At 40.0% G+C, this 21,920-nt stretch overlaps 1 protein-coding gene across 1 annotated transcript in view; it reads right to left on the reverse strand.

Moving 5' to 3' along the window:
* fignl2 (fidgetin like 2) overlaps positions 1 to 18,735 on the reverse strand; it is a 59,107-nt gene extending 40,372 nt beyond the window's left edge. Inside the window, exons 1-2 of the mRNA XM_058410658.1 lie at positions 18,631 to 18,735; positions 17,224 to 17,337 (exon numbers count right to left, since the gene is read on the reverse strand). The gene's annotated coding sequence lies outside the window, so the exon portion shown is untranslated. The remainder of the gene's footprint in view (positions 1 to 17,223; positions 17,338 to 18,630) is intronic.
* Positions 18,736 to 21,920: the final 3,185 nt, after the last annotated feature.

The following is a 21,920-nucleotide window of genomic DNA, read 5'->3' on the forward strand; positions in this document are numbered from 1 at the left end:
TGAGCACCTCCACACTTTCATCATCACCTATACAGGCTTCTCATTTCATTTAGTGGATGGAGCCCCCACACACTATGAAAACCTCATAAACCTGGCCTTCCCTTCAAATATGCCCAGTGAGGAGAAAACCGAAGGCTTTTAATGGTACAATTTCATTACGGCTGGGTTTAAGGCTTTTCTGTGGCTGCACTGGGATCAATTTATTTTCCCTCAAACAGACGCCTGTTATGAAAATGCAACCATACGTGCTTTGTGCTTGCATATATTTCACAGGCATATAAACAGAAAACCACCCACATACGTACACACGAGTGACTTTTAAGTTTACTTTGCGAATGTTACCTCCAGCCGAATAGCTCAGATAAGTATTCAACTCTCCTGAAGGAATGTACGGGGTGTAGATATGTACGTGTGATGTGGTATTTGCCACACTGCATAACAGTGACCACAATGCTTCTGCAACACACACACACACAAACACACACACACACACAAACACACAAACACACACAAGTTACAATATTCCTCAAAAGCAAAATATAAACAGGTTTACGTGATAAGCCCTCATCCATGTACAAGGAGGAAAAGACGAATCTCATCTATTAATGGTGTTTACTGAAATCACCGAGGTCCCACTGACCGTGTTTGTCATGAAGACAAATCACCTCATGGATTTGCCGCGGAATCAGAAACTCTTGTAAACGCTGGTCCTCATTTATGGGCCGAGGCAGGAGAACGGGCCTCCTGGCTCCGCGGCAATCCTGTTACCACAGGGATTTGTTCTGCTAGCCTTGTAAAAGATTAGTCCTCTAGGAGAGTGAATGGACTTGATTAGCTAGACAGCAATTTAATGGGATTGTTGGAGAAGCAACAATAAATCAGCTTTTGTGATTAAATAGGGGCTGTAGTAAAAGTTGGATGTCTAGTGATCAATAATTATTGAAGATTTTTCTCCTTGTACCACATAAAAAAAAAACAAGGCATGAAGAAAGGGGCAAAAAAAAACAAATCTAGCTGGCTCGCTGGCAGGTCATAAGGTGTATGGGCAAAGCTAAGCAGAAATACTGGAATTGCTCTGCGCGGGAAATAGAAATAACAAATTAATGAAATTAAAAATGCTAAGGACAGAAATCTGTGTGGTCTGTTCAATTAGGGATCATTTGCCCAATTATTGCCCAATTATTTTTATTATGTAACAAATTGGCTGATGTTACACTAAAAAGCTGAAATTCTGCAAGACCGTAAACGATCATAGCTTTTCTATGCTGCAGGACGACATTAATAGCAACATAGTCGAGAGACTGTTACATTTGACTATCTAGTGAATTTTTAGAGTAACCCTATAATTGGCAGTTCTGAGTCAACAACGTAGAGTCATTCAGTATACAGTCTAGCTGCTTGTTTTAAGCAGTTAACTCTTACAATAGAAACAGTTTTGTAGCTCAGAGTCACACTGTCTGCAACTACATTTTAAACTATAAACACACCACAACACTACACACCACAACACTACACACCACACCACAACATAACACATCACTCCAGTCCACACGACACCACACCACAACATAACACATCACTCCAGTCCACACCAAAATACATCACAATACAACACATCACAACACTACACACCATACCACACTACACCACACCACACCAAACTACATCACAATACAACATCAGAGTCACACTGTCTGCACTTACAATACTATAATCTAGCCAAACCTGGCAAATCCATTAACTGTCCTGCCTACTGCTCCTCTGCCAATGAAAACATTCATAGAGAAAGAATGGGGCAGCTTGAATCCTGCCCCAGTGAACTTCTATTAGTGCTAATAAATCTATGGAGCTAAACTGGGGCAGTGAGAAAGCTGAGGAAATCAAAGGAGCATTAGCTTATATATCTACTTACAAAAACCCATTTTTAAAATCGCTGATCACTCAAAAAAGGAAATGTAAAATGCTTGATGATTTAATGAAGATTAATCTGATCTACGTGGTGAGACTTTGGTGATGGTTTTATGCCATGCACTTCTCACATCAACTTACATTCCTACATTTTTAGGTTTACTGTTTGTATTTGCTTGCACTTGATAACAGATATCTATTGAAAATGAATTCAAGTAGTTTGGAAAGAAGTGATCTAAGAGTCCCACTGAGAACGTTGGGCTCTCAAGGCAATTTTACACCGCAAGCAATCGAGAAAAATGGAAAAGCAAGTGGAATCTCACGATGATGTTATAGGAGCAGACAAGTAGACTTCTGTCAGATGGTTTAGTCACGGTTTATGTGCGTGTCCCTGAAAATAAATTAACATTAAGTGGTAGAGCATGTCTTTGTCAAATAAGAACAAATAAAAGATGTTTGAAGGCCAGCTGAAGAGAGCCTGAAGAGAACAAAATGCAGCCATGTATAATGATGTCCTGGGCAATCAGCGTAAACTTCATGCTTAGTGACTATACTTGCTATACAAAGTAGAATGAGTTTGACAAAAAGGCAAACACTAGGTATAAATAACACTCTCCTGCTCTCGGTCTACTTGCTCCACTGGTACAATGGCACAATCCATCTATGGTTATTGTAAAAGTCCAGCCATTCCAAAAATCCAGCAGTAATTTAGATTAGGTTTATGTATTATATACATATTACCATCTGCTGCATTTAAACCATCCTATGGGTTATTCAGTGTGTGTGTGTGTGTGTTTCTGGTTGTAATTAAGTGTATGAAGGACAGACGGCGCTCCACACGGCTGTTGTCTGCTCCCGCATTCCTCTGACTTTGATAGCACGCTTCACCCGTGTCTGTCCCTCATCACCCCAGCCTGCTGCCCTCCCTCAGGCCTCCCCCAGCTCCAAGGAATCCATTGACTCTGGACAGTGTTTTGCTTTGCACAGGCCTTGTCCCTGATAGCTTAATGGCCCTTTACAGAGGGAAGCATGCAGTGCAAGACTAGCAGGACAGGGAAAGTCATTATAACATATTTAAAACTAGTTTTCTACTTTCAAGCCTGGTACGGATTTTGCCAAGGAGACAGAGTGTTCAGCTCGGTATGTTCAATCTTTTTAGCGGTACTAATCGCTGAGCCATTGACCTAAGGGTATGATGTCTAAAGGGACAACTCTGAGCCTTTATATCTAAAAAAGTAAGAAAGGAAATTAAGTTGTTCCAAAATTAAATGACAGAAATCCCACAGGAACAGATTTTATTCTCATATCAGGTTACTTCCCACTCGCTTGATCTCCAATACACCTTGAAAGTCTCAGTTTGCCCCAATTCTCCACACCCAATAAGTACTATAGACTCAGAGGGCTGTTGTGTGTTTATTTATGCTGGGCCATATCCTAATTTGAGCTGAAATTCAGAAGGGAAATTCTTCTCTGTCTAATGGACCAATGCAGAATGCCTTGCACATTGTCAAGTGAAAAAAAATAAATAAGCCCTGGCATGCTGTGCTGATGCAGTATATTCGTACATTTTCTCCATGCCATGTCCTTAGCCTCACCTTTAAACTAGTGAATTCAGTAAAGCAGTGAAGGCAACATTCACAGCTGCCATGAGGTCATAGGTGACCGACAGCCCTGTTAATTCCAACAAAGAATAAACACTTCCCTTCACTGACCATAAACATATCCTTCCATTAAAAAGGAATCTGAAAAGCGATTTGGCTCGACATTAATGGTAGCTGTGTTTCTTTCATTTCATAGGAAGAAGAATGGAGAAAGTAAGAGCGACGAGCCTCTCCTGACCTTCAGCACTGCATGACACATTTACAGCTTGTGTGTGTGGCTCTGCTTGTCATCCTGCAGCTGATATCCAGCATTCAGTGCTTGTCTTTACAAGCTTCACTCCCTTGACTGAGTGCGCATCACAAGCACCCTACGACATGAAGTGGTCTGACCCTGAACTGGACCTGCACACAGTTACAGTCCTGCATAAAGGACAGGGTTATGGGTGTGGAAGGAAAGCTTAAAGCTCAATTTCAAGCTTTTTTATTATTATTATTACAGAACTGTGTATGTTATGGTACGTAATTGCTTTCAGGGCTGTCACAGATGGTGCCCCTATTTTTAACCACAACTCAATGCCTCACATTGAGACAATCGAAGACTTCCAAGATGTCTCGCTTCTGTCCATGTTTTAGATGCTGATCCTGCATCAGAAACCTCGCGGTCGTTGCAGTCCCATGGGCTCTGCGTGAGAACGCTGAGGAACGGAAGCTTGAGATCTACTGTTTCACAGGCTATTTTCACAGAGCTCCATTTCCTATTCAAACACACACACTACACCGCGAGTGGACACCTGGACTGACCGGCCGTGTTCTCTTTCTTTCTCTGGTTTCAGTTTTAGTTTCAGCCTCTCAACTTGATTCAAATCCCTCTACTATCTAAGCTGGAGGAGTTACACAATACAGCCGTGGAGAGACGGAATTGGAATGAGGTCACGTCACAAATCAATCTAGACTTTAGCCCAAAATCAGACACTAAAGTGGTGGGTTTTTTTTGTTGTAGGTAAATTCAGCTCCTCTCTGTAGCGAGAATAAAAAAGTTTATTATATTTCATTAAATGGTAATATTTCAGATACTAATTCAGTCAGTAAAAATAAATAATTAAATAAAGTATTCAAGATCATTTTTTGTTCTATTGTTTTGGATTAACTCTTAATTTGGGTGACTCCATGAGTATTTGTTTCTCATATATATATATATATATATATATATAATTATGTTATAATTATGTTATATGTTTCTCATATATAAACATATAACATTTAACATAAACATATAATATATAACATTTTATTATAAATAAGTAAAATAAAGATAAAAAATCCATTTTATACAGTAAGAGTCCTTCACAACAACCTGTGTGCATGGTTCAGTACACTTTACTTTAAACATATAAAGCATATTCTGTGTGTCCCACAACTTTAACTCAACTCGAATGAACTATTCCTGAAGATCACAGAAAGGTGAAAATTAAGCTCTTTTATTCTCTCTCTTTTTTTAATTATATTGTGATATTGACTGACGACTAGGTGAAACACACTTACTGTCTAAAAGCAACTGTGATTAATTCATTTGCATTTAGAGTAGAGAACATATTTTTTTCTGATAATTTTAATGATACAATTCTGATATCTTTCCCAAAATGAGTTCTTTAAACACTATTAAGCTTTAAAGTCTGAAACACGTCATAATTAAACTTTTTTATGCACAAATCGGGTACCTTTTAAATATAATTTAAAAGGTAAAATATAAGAAATGAAAAAAATCTTTTTGTTTACTGGAAAAAAAAACAATTCCAATTTATTTCATTTTGTTTTAGCATCTGATATCTAATATATTTTCTTTGATATAAGATCCAGATCCAAATTTTTTGCTGGTATTGATACTCTGTGTCAGAGCGGTGAAACGATTTTTGCCAGAATTTTCCACTGTGACACACAACAGGTTTTCCCAGACACACACACGCACACACACACGCACACACACGCACGCACACACACGCACGCACACACACGCACACACACACACGCACACGCACACACACAAACACACCCACACTGACACGACTGGTTTTGCATGTAAAGATTTTCAAACAGCTAAAATAGTGCACTAAACTGACATCAGTTTCCATTTCAGCATTTCTGAGCGAGCTCTAGACGAGACATTACGTTTTTTCGTCCTGGAGAGGCAGAACGGAGCGTTTACATAGCTAGCATTCCTTTCTCTTTGATTATCCATCTCTCTGTCTTTCTCTCAAGCCTGTCAGTTTCGTCTGATACCCGTAGGTGTGTGCCTCCAGACTGAGAGAAGACAGTGGAGCTTGGGTGACAGTCTCTTTTTAAATATTTATGCTGATGAGGAGCAGAGTGTGGTGTGTGTCGTCTGTGCGAGCCTGTACATGTGTGTGAATGTGTGTCTGGCAGCGCTCCCTCACTCATGCACTCCTTTATCAACGCAGACGCAGATCTTTAGGTATGTGAGTCACCGAGAGCAGGTTGTGTGTGTGTGTGTGTGTGTGTGTTTACAGACATTAAGCAATGCTGTTACTACAAATCTATTTAAATCTCATGTTCTTCACTCATTCTTTGTATGAATTTCCCCTAAATTTCCACTACAGGAAACCATCGTTTGTTGTTCCGTGGAAATCTTTTGGAAGTGTTATAGGAAGCACACAAAGCTGTTAACTGTCTGTCCACAACCCTCCCCCTTGCTTTTCCGAAACACAAATATCCCCAAATACAAACACACACAGAGACATATACACACAGCTGGACAACTGCTGTTACAGTGTGTGCACGGTGATGGAGCAGGCGGCGCTCTGCGCAGATGCCACCTTTCCTATGATCCACGTCCCATTAAAGAAAGGCAGACCTGTGCCCCAATCAACAGATCACCTTTTCAAAAGTGTCTTTGTTCCCTGAGCAACAACAGCTGGGAACAATTAACAGCCAGGACGCAGCAGTTCGGGTTGCCAGGTTGTGAATTACGGTTCCTAACTACACACAAATACGTGGATTGAAAGGTGTAAATTATTTGAATTTTTCTTGAGCGTTCTTCTGCTTTATGCATGAACTATAAAACTGTCAGGGTTCGCATCCTTAAAATCTGCATGTCAATAAATAAATAAATAAATAAATAAATAAATAAATCCCTCCACCAGAAGTTGTCTCCATGAGAAATCGTGTTGTTGACAGCAATAATAAATTGCGATCTGACTCTGAATCAATGTCGGAGCAACTCGAACCGCTTAATTCCTTAAGAAAGGCAGGCAGGCAGGCTGTGAAATCAATGTACAATTTACATGAGCACGAGCAGCAGCAGCCTGACGGGAACAGGGCAGGAACTACAGCGCTGTAATTTCAGGCAACTCCCTACAAGCTGCTGGATGGAGGGATCGATGGTGTTCGGTCTGGACAGTTGTGGTGTGCGCTCGGGGCTCACATGCTATTCATATGCATGCATGCGGTCAATATGCGGACAGGTATCAACCAGGAGGAAATGATTAGAAGAGGGTGTGACAGTATCTTGGGGATCTTAGGGATCGGGTTACTTGTGAAATCAACTGAGAAATGCTGAGTAACATTGCAATATGGTGCTGATACTCACACGCATATATGTGTGTGTGGCAAATGTGGTAATGAGAAGTGGCACTCGAAGGAGAGTTTCTTGCATTTTGTTTTATTTTGCTGCACAAAAAAAAGAAAGGCAGGCAGAAAAAGGTTTGAAGGGTTAAACGTTGGCAAAAGCAAGGAGGGGACAAAAGAACCATTGTGCTGCGCAGAGCTGTCCCCGGAAAGGAAAGGCCAAAAAAGAAAAGCACCACTAGCCACTCGCCTTGCTCCATTGTGAGTGGAGGGGAGTGCAGCCACGCATGACAGATGTCTTGACCATTGTTTCCCAGCAGCCCTCTCTCTGCCTCCCGGCTCTGCCAGCATTCCAAGGGACACACCCCTTGAGTGTGAGACGTTGCACACCGCTGCCACGCTCCCAGAGTCCATGTGGAGCCATACGTGAGGGTCTATGAGTCTGTGTGTGTGGCAGAAGGGAGGGAGTGTGTGAACAGGGGCTCCTTCTCAAATGGGAGGATTGCAGGGTGCCAAAAGTTAGTCCGACTACTCAATACGTCTCCCACGGTCCTGTCACTCAAACACACAAGCACGCATAAGGAGCATCAATGAGAGCACTTGCACACTCTTACACATAGGCATGCTTCATCCAAATTAAGACATCAACTAATACACCAAGAGCATGACCATTAGCTGGTGTGTGTGTGTTTATTTTTTACTTAAATGCATGATAAAATATGCATAAAATATAAATGGTGATGAGTGAAAACATGTGTGTGTGTCTGTGTGTGTGTACGTGGAACTGGAGGAAAGTGGTGGATCAGAACCAGCCATGCGCTACACTCCTTCCTCACTCACTCACCATGTGGTAGCACTCCAAAAGCAGCCTGTCGAGCTGTCAGTCAAAGAGCCGCTGAGCCATTGGGGATGTGCGGCAGACAATAGATGTGCTGAGTTAATGTGTGTGTGTGTGTGTGTGTGTGTGTGAGTGAGTGGCCAGCCCTTCATTCATCCAGTCTACACTGTTGCTCTTGCTTTCCCTCCATTTTCTCAGCCTATTCATAATGCAAAACAAAACAAACCATTTTCTCCTGAAGTCATGATTCTAGAAAGGGACTTTTTCCAAAGCTGTATACAGTGCAAAGGTTTACACCCCCATGGTTTTTGAAAAGGGGGAAGGAGGGGGTATATGCTACTCTGCAATCTACAACTTACAATTTATCTGCGTAAAATAGAATATGTAAAGGATCAAACTGAACTGGAAGTCTATCCTGCAGTAATGCAATCAAGGCAAAAATCAATACAGAAGACGGTCGGATACATTTCTTCTCCCTCTCAGCTTCTGTGATCTGAAGAAGGCGATGATTCACTTTTAAAAAGGCAAAATGACCAAGAATGACTCTGGCTACATGAGGACTAAATATTACAAGTGAGAGAATCCTAAAGCTGTACAGATAATGACCAAAGAAGATGGTAACAGTTATTTAGGAAAAGGTTAGGCAAGTTATTAGAGCACATAGACAGAAAGGGATCTAAAATATTGCTATATGATTCTCACCTACTTGAATACTTGACATACACGATTTGATCTTTTTCACGATTTCACATTATGTTCTCATTCAATTTCTCATCCATTTCTTTTCCCAGGGGTGTATAAACTTTTGCATTCAATACTCACACACATCCGACCACTGTTTTTTGTTTTTTTTTTTAAAGCTGGCTCTGAATTACGATATTGCAAGCATTGCCAAATTTGGTCATTTAATTTTATGAGGGTAAAGTCTTAACCTTCGGTCATGATGTCACTAAATCGTAGCTACTAATGACATATAAACATGGTCATGACATCACTTAACATAATAAGCCATGGCCTTGTGTTATAAATCGTGCTGACACGATAGGTCTCATCCTATTCATTATCGTCATGAAAGAAAGTCATTTTTCAAAAATAAATGTAAAAAATAAATAAAGAAATAAAAAGAAATATCGCTTGAAAAATATTTCCCTGGTTCCCTTTTTACTCTGTCGCCGATTTATCAGCACTTTGTAAATAAATGATACGATAAGCCATGGCATGATGTAGAAATGCTGACCAGGCAGATCCGAGGCTTCTTATTCGTCATGGTCACCAAATAAAAAAATAAAAAAATAAAAAAAGTACTGCAATAACTTTAAAAAAAAAAAACAAGCTGTCCTGACTCTCTTACACTTTATCATGATTAGCCGTGTTCCGTGAAAACCCAGGAGACGTGTCACTGTAAGTGTGAGATAATAAATTTCTTCAGTCTTTGTGTTTACTAGAGCATGATGAATACTAGAACAAGGACTTATCTTTTCAGTGTGATTTGAAAGCTACGGGAGCAGATTAGATAAAGGTTTGGCAGGTTTGTGCTCTCGGGTATCTCCATACTTCTGTTCAGAATTCTGGAGCTGCTCCTCATTCGTTTCGCTCGCCCACTTCGGGTCTCGGAGGAGCTGTTTTACGGAAGCTGCTGAAGAGCTTCAAGCGAGCAAAGACTAATTATGGAGTTGAGTATATCCACAGCATCTGTGTGCTTTAGATAGCCAATGCGAACGGATGATCTTCCTACTTTAAGTGGTGAAAAACCATGTACGTTGTCATCTATTATTATGGATCTAACCAAATATGATTACATTATTCAGAATAAACAGATAATCAGTCCCTCCGGGGTTTTTAAAATTTTGAGATCGCGGAAATTTACCGAGCATTTTCCGAAACGTTTAGAAATTACATAAGACTTTCTGCCCATTTGGGGACGTCAACACAACATGCATTCAGTCAAAGCCCTGTTCAGTTCACATGAGCTGAACACGGTTACCTGCTAGCATAGAAAGCCATTACAGAGTCTAAGCCAGAAAGCCATTACAGTGTCTTTACTAGTAGGAGTTAAAAAGAAACAAACAAAACGCAAATTTTGGAGGAAAAATTAAACTGCTACATTAAGCATTTTTGGCCACAATAATGACAAAGTAATCCTGGAGCGCTTAGATAAACATCTTTAGTGGAGCGCTTAGATAATGTGTTCTGCAACTGTCCATCTTTAGTAACTGTCCAGTCAGGGTTGCATTGATTTGTAAACTATTTTTTGTGTGCATGAGTGAAATAAAAGCAACTACATTTACTAAGATACAAATTAAACCAATATGATAAACAGGGTTAAAACCAACATACAGATCAATTACTAGTTGAAACCAATAATGAACTTGAGTTACGTAGGTGAGGTTCACATCCCCAGGATCTCCTCCAGGTGAAGGCCACACCCACTTTAGGATTAAATCTATATACAAATTCAAACAGGAATAATTCAAGCACTGCAGAAAATGGCATTGTGCTATCTTGTGGCAATTTTATATTCACGATATTCTGTGCAGTCCAGACTGAGAGGAAGAAGGTTGCATAAAGGATGTCCATTAGAGATTTGCAATTACCCTCCCCCTCTGTGAGTCACACTTGGCTGAGAATGAGAGGGGTCTGAAATTCAAGATGGTTTATTGGACAACTTTACCTCTATAGATTTCAGATCAATGGATCAATAGGTAGGAGCCATTGCCAGCCTGGAAGCATCTCTAAGCGTGTGCAGCAAGATTCTTTATAAACACAGAGCTTTACAGAACTGAGAATTTATAAATTTGTACATTCAGCTGACGCTCTACAGTAAGACGACCTCGACTCACTGATCGCTGTCTGAAGTGGTACTGTGGGTTTAGTCAGTCTGAAGCACAGATGCATACAGATATTCAGTAGATATTGAGAGCAACAACACACGCACAAATCGAAGTACACAGGCAGCAGGATGCCTTGCCGTGTTTTACCATAGTTACACGTTTTACCTAGAAAATGGCCGCTTGTTTCTATTTGTGCATGGCTTCTCAGCAGGCTGTGGGATTTGTGAGTGTGCTCACGCATGTGTGTGCAAAATAAATGCGTGTAAACATTTAGGCCCGTGCAGAGCACACTGTGCTTGTGTGCTCAGGCTTAGGTGACCCCTAGTCAACATCAATCAGCGGCGCACAATGGAATGAGCTGCACCAGGGAAAAGCCCAGGTCACTGGCGCGTTTAATACTCTGGCCTGATTGTCATTGTTCCAGCAGATCGGCCTTTTCTCTCCGGGCACGTAAGCTGAGCTCTCCTGCCTTTTTTCCACCATGCTGCGATTATGAGTGCTCCTCAATGCATGAGAACCAGAGATGAGTGGATTGTCTGTTTAGAGGGATTTAAGCCTATTCTTTCATCCCCGGTCTTGGAAATCAAATCGCTACGGGTTACATATGCTTCGGACGCTTGGATGTCTGTTTCCGTGTTCCACTGATGATGCTACGTCAGAGCGCACCAACATGTCATAATACTGGCGAGGAGATAAAGTTAGAGTTGTGTTACAGAACACTGTCGAAGAGCGTCTCTATTTTCCCCAGTGTTTTAGATAAGCTTTATCAGCAATGTCCATGGGCTTGAGTTAGTGCCACTCCTTTTACACTGAAGCGTACACCGTAAGCACTTTTTCAGCCTCAAGCTAGCTATTCTTCATGAACATGAAAACACCCCCACACTCGCCCAATTTAGTCTTTGCAAATTCCCACCTGTTAGCCAGTTCTCCCCTGCCACACAACAGCTATTAAGCTGTGAGGGTGAGGGGTAACATGCTTTCTCCAAAATGCATGAAGCTACTTTAATTGCTTCTAATTCAGCTACACACGTTTAAAGGAGAGCACTAATTGCCCCATTTCTGTATACATGACCCAATTCATGCCCCTTATTTACCATCACTTAGATTGACAAGGGATGAGAGAAAGACCATCCTTTCTACCCAGTGTGCAGGGCTAATTATCCTGTCTTAGACTTCCAATCACTGATGTCTGTGTCATCACTGGGATTCCAACTAATGATCTTCCAATGATAGGACAAATGCTAAGACCAGCGCTTTGGTGAACCGGGGGGGCTTAGACCACTCAATACAGGGTCTTTTTTTAAAAAGTACTCAATATTAGGCATATTACTTAAATATTTATTGGAGATTTTTAATCAAACGGCACAACAGAAAATCATTCCCCATGTCGCCTGATGCAGCAGATTGAAAAGATTCAGATGGTTGGCTTTGAATGCCTGTGCATGTGAAAAAAGCATGTGATAGCCTGGGAGTGGGAACTGGCCAAGTGACATAGTAATATTGTACAATTACGGTGGCTAAATAAATAAATAAAATTTCCCTTTCGAGTTTTGCATAAAGCACATCCTACTGACCAGTCAAACATGCTAATAACTATAATATACCAAATAACTAAAATAACTTTGATAATAGTAGCTTGTCATTATGCCCTCAATCTCCTAGGACCACCAAGTCTTTCTTCAGATTTATAAAGCAAAGTAAGAAAGGTAGGCATGATAAATTCGAGAAAAACATTGAATGATCCTGGTACAGTCCAGTCCAATCTTCAGCCACTTCCTATCTTCACCCATAGCCATCACAGGCTCTACATACCCAATAAAGAAGACAGAAGTAAAATGGAGTAAATAGGCTTTAAAAAGAATAGAGTAACTTTTCCCCTCCTACTTTCACCTAAGATTTTGCCTCTTAGTGTTTTATTGTTTCACTCCCAATTCTTGTCCACCGCAACACTTCACTGGGTCAAGTGATAGGTCATGGGTTAACAGGATTTTAGCTTCAGGAGGGCCGCACAGGCCTGCCTTTTACTTTCTACCAGCAAAAACTACACACAGGAAGTAACCTCTAAGCGACTGCATCGCACAGGAAGTAACCCCTGAGAGTCCACTGTACACAGCAACTTACCACAAGCTCTTAAACTGATGTGAAGCGCAACCAGGAGTCATGAAAATAATCTTTTTGCACATCCACTTCTGGTTTCTTAAAGACTTGTTTACATTACAAATACAGATTCATACAGATACATTATAAAAATGCTAAAAAGGGTTCCTGTAGACAGATGGCAACACTTTTTGAATACGTATCTGATATTATTTTCTGCAATGCTTCTGTTTTCTGTGAAATTTTCTATAAAATATCTATTCACATCCAAAAAAGGCCATATTTACAGTCATCGGCTATCAAGCGGCTGGATGTTTTGTACAGAAAGTGAGGAACATGACACAAGGACTTCAGCCACAGCACCAGGGATAATCATGGGGCATGAATGAAAAGGAACTATTACAAAGAGTGCCCACCGCGCTCGTCCATTCACTCGCTCCCTCCATCTCTGTTTCATTTATCCCACAGGAGGTGACCTTGGGATGCTCCAGCATTTCACAATAGGGCGTCACCTTGGGATCGCTGCTCATCTCAGACATCCTTCTAACCTCCGACAATAGTTCAGCTGCTGTATATGAGCAAGAGGAATCTGCGTCCACCCCCATACACAGAGCTGCTCATGGCTGAGATGGCTTTTTGTTGTGCGGAGCTTTGTGAGGACTTTATGATCTTGTAGAAGCACAGCCCAGCCTGTTTTATTTATCTGGTCTCCTATACAGGCTGCTGGACCACCAGGCCTCTGCGCTCATCAATAAATCTGTCCCTTCAACCCAGGGTCCGACTTCCCCATTTCATTTACACGCTCTATCCTACAGAACGAAGGTATGGACATGGCGAGGGAAATAAAGAAGAGTGAAAGATGAGAAGCGGACATGAGATGACAGAAGAGGAAGAGTGTCTGAATGGACTGAGAGAGGTGAAAAGCGAGTGTGAGAGGGCTCCGGCACGCTCGCTGAAGCGCAGGCTCCCAGGGAAAAAAAGGACCCTATTCACCAGACTTCCTCCAGATGCTCACTTCAGATGTGTCCTCCTCCAGGCTAGAGCAAGCGAGCGAGAGAAACCGGCACAGGAAAGAGAGATAGCAATCTGATAGCCTGCCATTAACAGGCCAAATAAATGGAGAAAAAAGGCCTTGCTAAACTGTTGACCTCAGTTACAAGGTTTATTAGCAGAAACATTAGTAACAAAGGTGTAATTAGCTTGCAGCTCAGGCTATGAAACCGCATCTGGAGAGAAGCTAGTGAATCTATTAAAGACTCACAGCTAACTAAAACATCTTTAATGAAAAAGGCTCTAGCTTTGACAATGAAACCCAGATGTAGACAGGTGGAATGCATCTTTTGATATTTCTACTTAAAATGCTGGATGCATGTGGGAGTAGTAGAATAGTCAGTGGACGTAGTCAAAATTAGACATAGTTTCCAGAGGAAAGAAAAGTCTTTTATCAGACATGCAATAAAAGTGCTTCGTGAACCTGACAAAAGAAGCGCAGCCTAAAAACACTGTATTAACATTTAGAGTACACTTACATTCATTTCATTTACTGATTGCGGCAGACATGCTATTAATTTATCTTTATCTCCTAAACACACCATGTTACTGAATTCCCAACAGTCTGAAACGTCACATCATCTTCAGAATCAGAAAGTCCCTTGCTATGATCCTTTTTTTTTTTTTTTGCATTTATCTTCCTCTTTTTTTGTATGTTTTTTGGAAAGAAAACTGAAAATGAGATCATAGTGAATAATCAGGATACTTGGGACTTATCTGGTTTATTTTTAATCAGTATAAACAAATGAAGTCTAATATAAAATGAGTCAGGCCTTTCAGTGTGAGACCTCTGTTTTTATCTTTGTCGGATAACCTTACACAGCATTTCTAATGGCTGAAGATAACGCCTTCATATTTGCAATGCTTATGAAGACACATTTCTGATCTCGAGAAAGCAGAAATAAGTTTGACGTCACCATTTATTTTGAAGATTTGAAGAAACATTTGTGTGGAAACAAAAAAGAAATAATTGTTTTGGGTTTTTCTGGAACTTTTCTATGTAAAATATTTCCCCTAGTAAGCTATGGAAAATTACAAATATTTAAGACTTCAAATACCTAAACCCCTGAGTGTCTAGTTTCATGACAGACGTTAACCGATACTGTGAAGTGTGACATGACAAAACCATTCAATGCTGAACATGGACACAACCAAAACTAAAAATAAAAACATGTTAAAATCCAATTTTCTTGCCTCTGATAAAAAAAAAGTCGCTGCCTCACAGCTCGATCCTGAGCTCAGGGAAATACCTACATGGGGTTTTGTATGTTTTCCACGCGTCTGCATGAGTTCAGCGTAGGATCTGGCTTGATCGTGAATCGAATAAACAATCTGAGTCGAAAACTTTTCTCTTCAAACTAAAAATTTAAAAAATTCATTCGATATTCTTTATTACGGGTAAATTTGCAAGAGCTTACCATTCTTCCAGACCAAACTAACTGCAGCAACACAAACGCATCTGCTAACTGAAAACAACCTTGTGTCTGATTTCTTTTTTTCCAACCTGCGTAGGAGAGAAGGTGACATTGTTGTAATACTGTATTGGAACGAATGAATAAATCTATAAACATCAGCACACCTCTGACTCTACACTGTGACCCTACCCAGCATCCTACTATTCACTCCTTGGCCATTTTAAGGCCTGAGCCGAGGGAATATATCAACTAGAAATAGCAATTTAGGCTGCTGGTCCCTGGGGACAGGCCAAGAGGAGTGACGGGAGCGTGAAGTGAAACCTGTCTGTGCGGTTCTGAATAATACATGCAGCGTGCTTATTACAAATCCGGCTAGGACACGCCGGAGCCATGCTAATATTACTACCTCCTTCATCTCACATAGACACACACATACACACACACATAGATAGTCAGGTAGACTGATGAACACACACACACAGAGCACTGTTTTACACACTATGTTGCTTTGATACATGATTTCATGTGTGTATGTAAAACAGATGAATAACACTTACACTAAATATTAGTTATTATCTGCTCTGAGCATCTTTACTATTGTTCGAACACAGCCATCAATATATTATACAAATGAGAACATACACTTTGGATATTGACTATGGTGAGGTATAAGCCACTGAGGCTTGAGTTTAATATTGGGACAGAAGGAGACCACAACTTGGTACCATCTACAGATCTTTCTACACGATGCACTGCAGAAAAACACGAGAGATCTCACAGATATCTGAGGACATAGTATAACAATATGTTTTTGAAGAAGATAAATGTACAAAATAAGTACAAAATACTGAGAGAAAAACAAATCTCAATCTGATCAAGTTTTGTAGAACTGTGCTTAGCTAAACACTGACCCCTGGTGGTCAGATGCTAACACGTCACCTGTTGCGGTTTTTTTTCCCATTACACTTTACACGGTTTGTTATATGACGTTTTGAAGTACTGAGAGATCAAATCGAAAGAAGGGAATCTGATATACTTTCCTATCCAAAAAAGTAAAAACTGGGCAGGGCTTATTACTGCTTTTGAAAAGTATCTCTACGGCATAATGCTTCACTGTGGGGATGATGCTCTCATAGTGAAGAGCAGTGTTAGGGTTCCACCAAATCCAGAACTATAGGAGATATTGAGTAGAGTCATGACATATTATTTCTTGGGTTGTAGCACTGCAATGTTGAAAAGTTCAAGATGGGTAAATATTTATGCCAGGCATTATAAAAGACGAAATACAAGGAAAGATATGTCATGAAAGTATAATATGAGGTCTACAAAGAAAAGATTGCATGCTCATGGCCTCCAGGTTCACCTGATCTATTTCATTACACAAGTTCTGAGGTGGTGCATCTGTCAGAGGATGTTCAGCACTACAGACAAAACGAGAAACAATTTGTAACACCTTATAACACTTTATAGGGTTCACAAATATGAAATATGCATAGTTAACTTGAAGTGAAGTGAATAAAACTGATTATCTCCTCATCATGGCACCTGTTAGTGGGTGGGATATATCAGGCAGCAAGTCAACATTTTGTCCTCAAAGTTGATGTGTTAGAAGCAGGGAAAATGGGCAAGCGTAAGGATTTGAGCGAGTTTGATGAAGGGCCAAATTGTGATGGCTAGACGACTGGATCAGAGCGTCTCCAAAACTGCAGCTCTTGTGGGGTGTTCCCAGTCTGCAGTGGTCAGTATCTATCAAAAGTGGACTAAGGAAGGAACAGTGGTGAACCGGTGACAGGGTCATGGACAGCCAAGGCTCATCGATGCACGTGATGACCATAACGATGTGCTCATAACCACTGTTCCCTAAAAGTGAGGAGTGAGGATTCTGCTAGCGTATATCTCACCTGAAATTGCCTGTTTGTTCAGGTCGGGTACAGAAAACCAGTGGCGGATGTAGATTTTGATAACATCTGGAATCTAGGTCAAAACATTTAGGGATTGCAAGAGGTCCGTGGTATCTGAAACACAATTATAAAGCAATCTGAAAGGGAACATCAACCCAAATCATGTCTCCTTTAATTACACCTTATATATATATTTAGAAATAATATGGGTGGTGTACAGTGGTCAGCTCCAGGGTCTCGGGTTCAATCCTAATCTCAGGTTACTGTCTGTGTGCATGTTCTCCTCATACCGGTGTGGTTTCCTCTTCCTACTGTAAACTGCTCCTAGATGTGAAGAAGTGTGTGCATAGTCTGTGTCTCTATCTCCAGATTCCAAGCTACCATCCTGAGGTGTTATATTCTTATTTTTTACAATTGTTTATTGTTATATTTAATGTTGTGGACCATCCTCGAGATAAGTTAGACCTTTTACTTAATTTATAGGCAATGTAATATGAGATTTGCTAAAGTAATATATGATTATGAATCAGCTTCAGTCCTGTGGTGTGGTATGCATATAACAAACAAACAAACAAACAAACAGCCCCAGTGCAACAAAATGCTCATCAGTATAAACACCTGCTTTGATTGAGGTGACTATTGAAACTATCTTCCTCTTATGCAGATTTAAAGAGTTTTAAAATGTTTTAAATATTTTTATATTTTGTTTTTGCTTTTTTTTCTCCTTACTCCATAAACTCTTACGCAAGCTTACAAATGGCGCTGAAGAAGCTGGAAATCCTTAACTCGCTTCTTTTGCTTTTTCCTTTTCATCCCAACACCGAGATAAGCATATTGGATGACGGTGGATAGAAAACAGGAAACCACGCCTCTTTGTTGTATTTCTTACTCTAACTAATAACAAGAAGTACAAAAAATAAAAAAATAACACGGAATAAAATAGAATTCATTCATTAATATTGTGTGTGTGTGTAGTATTTGGACAGTCATTAATTCTGTGTGTAGTATGTATTTGTCTTATGTACTATGTAGGTTTTCAGTATGTATCGATTCTGATTCCTATTGATGGGAATCGATTCCGTGAGTCGATTCCACACAATAGTTTTCTCGATTCAAGACAATGTCAAGGAAAGAGATTGGGGGAAACAAAACATATAATATTAGTGGAATGATACTAGATACTTGCTAAGTGTATTTATTTATTTATTTATTTATTGAACAAAGTAGTACAGTACAGTATCACACCAGTTTCTATACTAGTACTTTTGTCATCATAATATTTAGCACAACCTAACCGAACCATGGAAATGGCTAGTATCTATAGATAGAGAGGAGATAGAGATGACCAAGTAAAGATAGAGAAGATAGAGATGACCAAGTAAAGGACTGGTAGGAAATCAGGTTCACCTGTAAAGAAGTGAAGCACATAAGAGGTCTTTTTCCGTCTTCTTTAATTCCGTCAATAGAATTCAGTCCAAAGCTTTTGGAGTCGACTCTCGATTCCTCTTGTTGTATGAATCGAGGAATCGATTCTTTGGGGGATCAACTCAGTCTTGTACCCATTAAATCACAGATATCCAAGGTCCAACTTTGTTGCTTTCCGGTGAGTTGCAAATTTTACACTGTACTCAAGTGTACGAGGTGCAAGGTACGTTTAATAATCGCTTAATCAGCGACATAAGGTTTGAATATTAATATTCCCTGAACTCTGCGTCTTATTCAAATGTGTCACTTTGAACACGGTCCCTAACTGACTGCGGTCATTATCCATCCAACATTATATATAGTCAATTTTGTCTCAGTCATTTATTATGTGCTCCTGGATGCTGTGGATTTCTGAGAAGTGTCTTTATATGATTTAGCAGACAGAGTTAGCTGTGAGTTAACACAAGATATAAGGAATAAAAAGGAATTTGCTATATAAGAAAATAGCAAATGAAATGATTACAACGGAAGGTGTTTAGAATATATTTCTATATATGTATATTTAGAATAATTTTACTAAATATGTTTTTTTTTTTTTAAAGAATGAAATAAAAACCTCCATGTACATTTTTTACTACAGTCTGTAGTAAGCCTATGCATTAATCTTACCACTAGAGGGAGCCATTGAACCACCGGTAGCTAGGCTACACTTCTAATTGCCCAGACACTGATTGCCTACTTATATAATCAAAACATAAACAAATAATACACATATAGATATATGCTATAAAAATAGAGCATTGTTTATTGTAGCTGTGTAAATCTCTGTCTATGACATCTGCATTTTTATTCATTATTTTTTTGTGAATTCAGTTCATTTCAATTCAGTTTAGAATTATATAGTGCTTTTAACAGCGGACATTGCCACAGGAATATATAAATGCAGGATATAAATTGTATACATAAATATACATTTCATAGAGAGCAAGGACGATGGCAAACTCCCTGAGAAATCAAGAATATAAGAATATACTCATCAGGTATAACATTATGACCATCTGCCTAATATTGTGTTCGTCCCCCTTTTGCTACCAAAACAGCCCTGACCCCACATGCACTGTGTATTCTGACACCTTTCTATCACCACTGTTCCTTCCTTCGACCACTTTTGATAGATACTGGCGACTACAGACCGGGAACACCCCACAAGAGCTGCAGTTTTGGAGATCCAGTCATCTAGCCATCACAATTTGGCAAACTCGCTCAAATCCTTACGCTTGGCCATTTTTCCTGCTCCTAACACTAACTATGAGGACAAAATGTTCACTTGCTGCCTAATATATCCCACCCACTAACAGGTGCCATGATGAGGAGATGAGGCGTGTTATTCACTTCACCTGTCAGTGGTCATAATGTTATGTTTGATTATTAACCCATTTATTTGTGGAGCAATAACAGCTAGCTAACTGGCTGTGTTTATTAGTTTGACTTACTAAATGAAATGCTTCACATTTTTCAAAGGCAAAATGTTATTAATGGCATTTCTACCACTGTACACCAGAAGGTGTTGATTACACTTCAGTAACAGCATCTCTGACAGCCTTATAGAAATGTGCTTGCTCTAATAACATTGTTTTTATAATAACAGCATAGACAGGGACTGGTATGTTCGATATAGATTGGGTGTTTAAGAAGAAAAAGCCCTGTAAAATGGCTTGTTCTACAAACACGTCCTCATTCTTCTTAATACTGCTTCTGCCTTTCTGTTTCTTTCACTACATACAGTTCAATTTGTGTAGCGCTTTTAACAATGAACATTGTCTCAAAGCAGCTTTGCAGAACAAATTAATAAATGTTTTAATAAAAGATTATTAATAAATGTTTTACATTTGGAGCTCTCAATTGGATAGATGTGAAAGAATATTTCTGTAGCCCGGCTCGTTCTAACAAGCTAAAGTAGACCTTAAATCTTAAATACATAGAGAATATGGAAAGTAAGAAATGACCTATTTTATATGTAATTACTCTCAGTGAGCACTTTATTAGGAACACCTGCACCTTTACTCATTCATGCAACGATCTAATCAGCCAATCGTGTAGCAGGAGTGCATAATGCAAATCATGCGGATACACAGATGTTACACAGATACACAGATGTTCACATCTGCCATCAGAACAGGGGAAATGGGATCTCAGTGATTTTTTTTTTTTTTGACCTTGGCATCATTGATGGGGCGAGTGAGACATGCTGGTTTTATAACTGCTGACCTCTTGGAATTTTCACACACAGCAGTCCCTAGAGGTTACTCAGAATAGGCAATAAAGAGAAAGCATCCAGTGAGCATCATTTATGCGGACGGAAACGTCTTGTTGATGAGAGAGTTCAACAGAGAATGGCTGAACTGGTTTTAGCTGGAAGGAAGGCTAGAGTAACTCAGATAAGCACTGTGGACAATTGTGGTGAGAAGAAAAGCATCTCAGAATGCAAATCTTTGAGGAAGATGTGCTACAAGAGCTGAAGAACACATCGGGTTCAACGTCTGTCAGCCAAGAATATGAAGCTGAGGCTGCAGTGGGCACAGGATCACCAAAAGTGGACAGTTGAAAAATGGAAAAATGTAGCCAACATTGTCTGGTGAATTGCTCAGTTTCCGCTGAGGCACATAGCAGGAATCCCTGGACTCAACCTGCCTTGGGTCAACAGTTTTCTTGGCACACACTGGGCCTGTTAATACCAATCATCGCTTGAATGCTACAGCCTATTTGATTAATGCTGCTGACCATGTGCACCCGTCATGGCCGCAATGTGCCATCTTCTAATGGCTGCTTCCAGCATGATAATGCAAAAGTGGTTTGATGAACATCTTCAGTGGCTTTCCCATTCACCGGATCTGGATCTAATAGAGCATCTGTGGGATGTGGTAGAACAGGAGATTCACAGAAAGAATCATATCATGGATGTTTTGAGTGCAAAGGGACCCAGGATTAGTACAGTGTTCCTAATAAAGTGTTACGTGAATGTATATAAGAGCCTTAAATAAATAAAGCAATAACAGTGTCAGGACTCAGTACAGTCAGAGGTCACTGAAGCTGTAACTTGAAGTCTTGAGGATGGATGGCTCTGTGGTTTCTTGGTAACATGGACAAGCCCTTCTTGTCATGAAAGGGAGAGAGAAAGACAGGAGAAGCTGGTGAGAGAATGGGTGTTATAGCCTCAATTTATGATGCTTACTGACATTCCAGAATATCAAACAGAATATAAGAGTTATAAG

Source organism: Hemibagrus wyckioides, linkage group LG15, assembly GCF_019097595.1.
Source record: "Hemibagrus wyckioides isolate EC202008001 linkage group LG15, SWU_Hwy_1.0, whole genome shotgun sequence".
In the NCBI taxonomy this organism is placed as follows: domain Eukaryota; kingdom Metazoa; phylum Chordata; class Actinopteri; order Siluriformes; family Bagridae; genus Hemibagrus; species Hemibagrus wyckioides.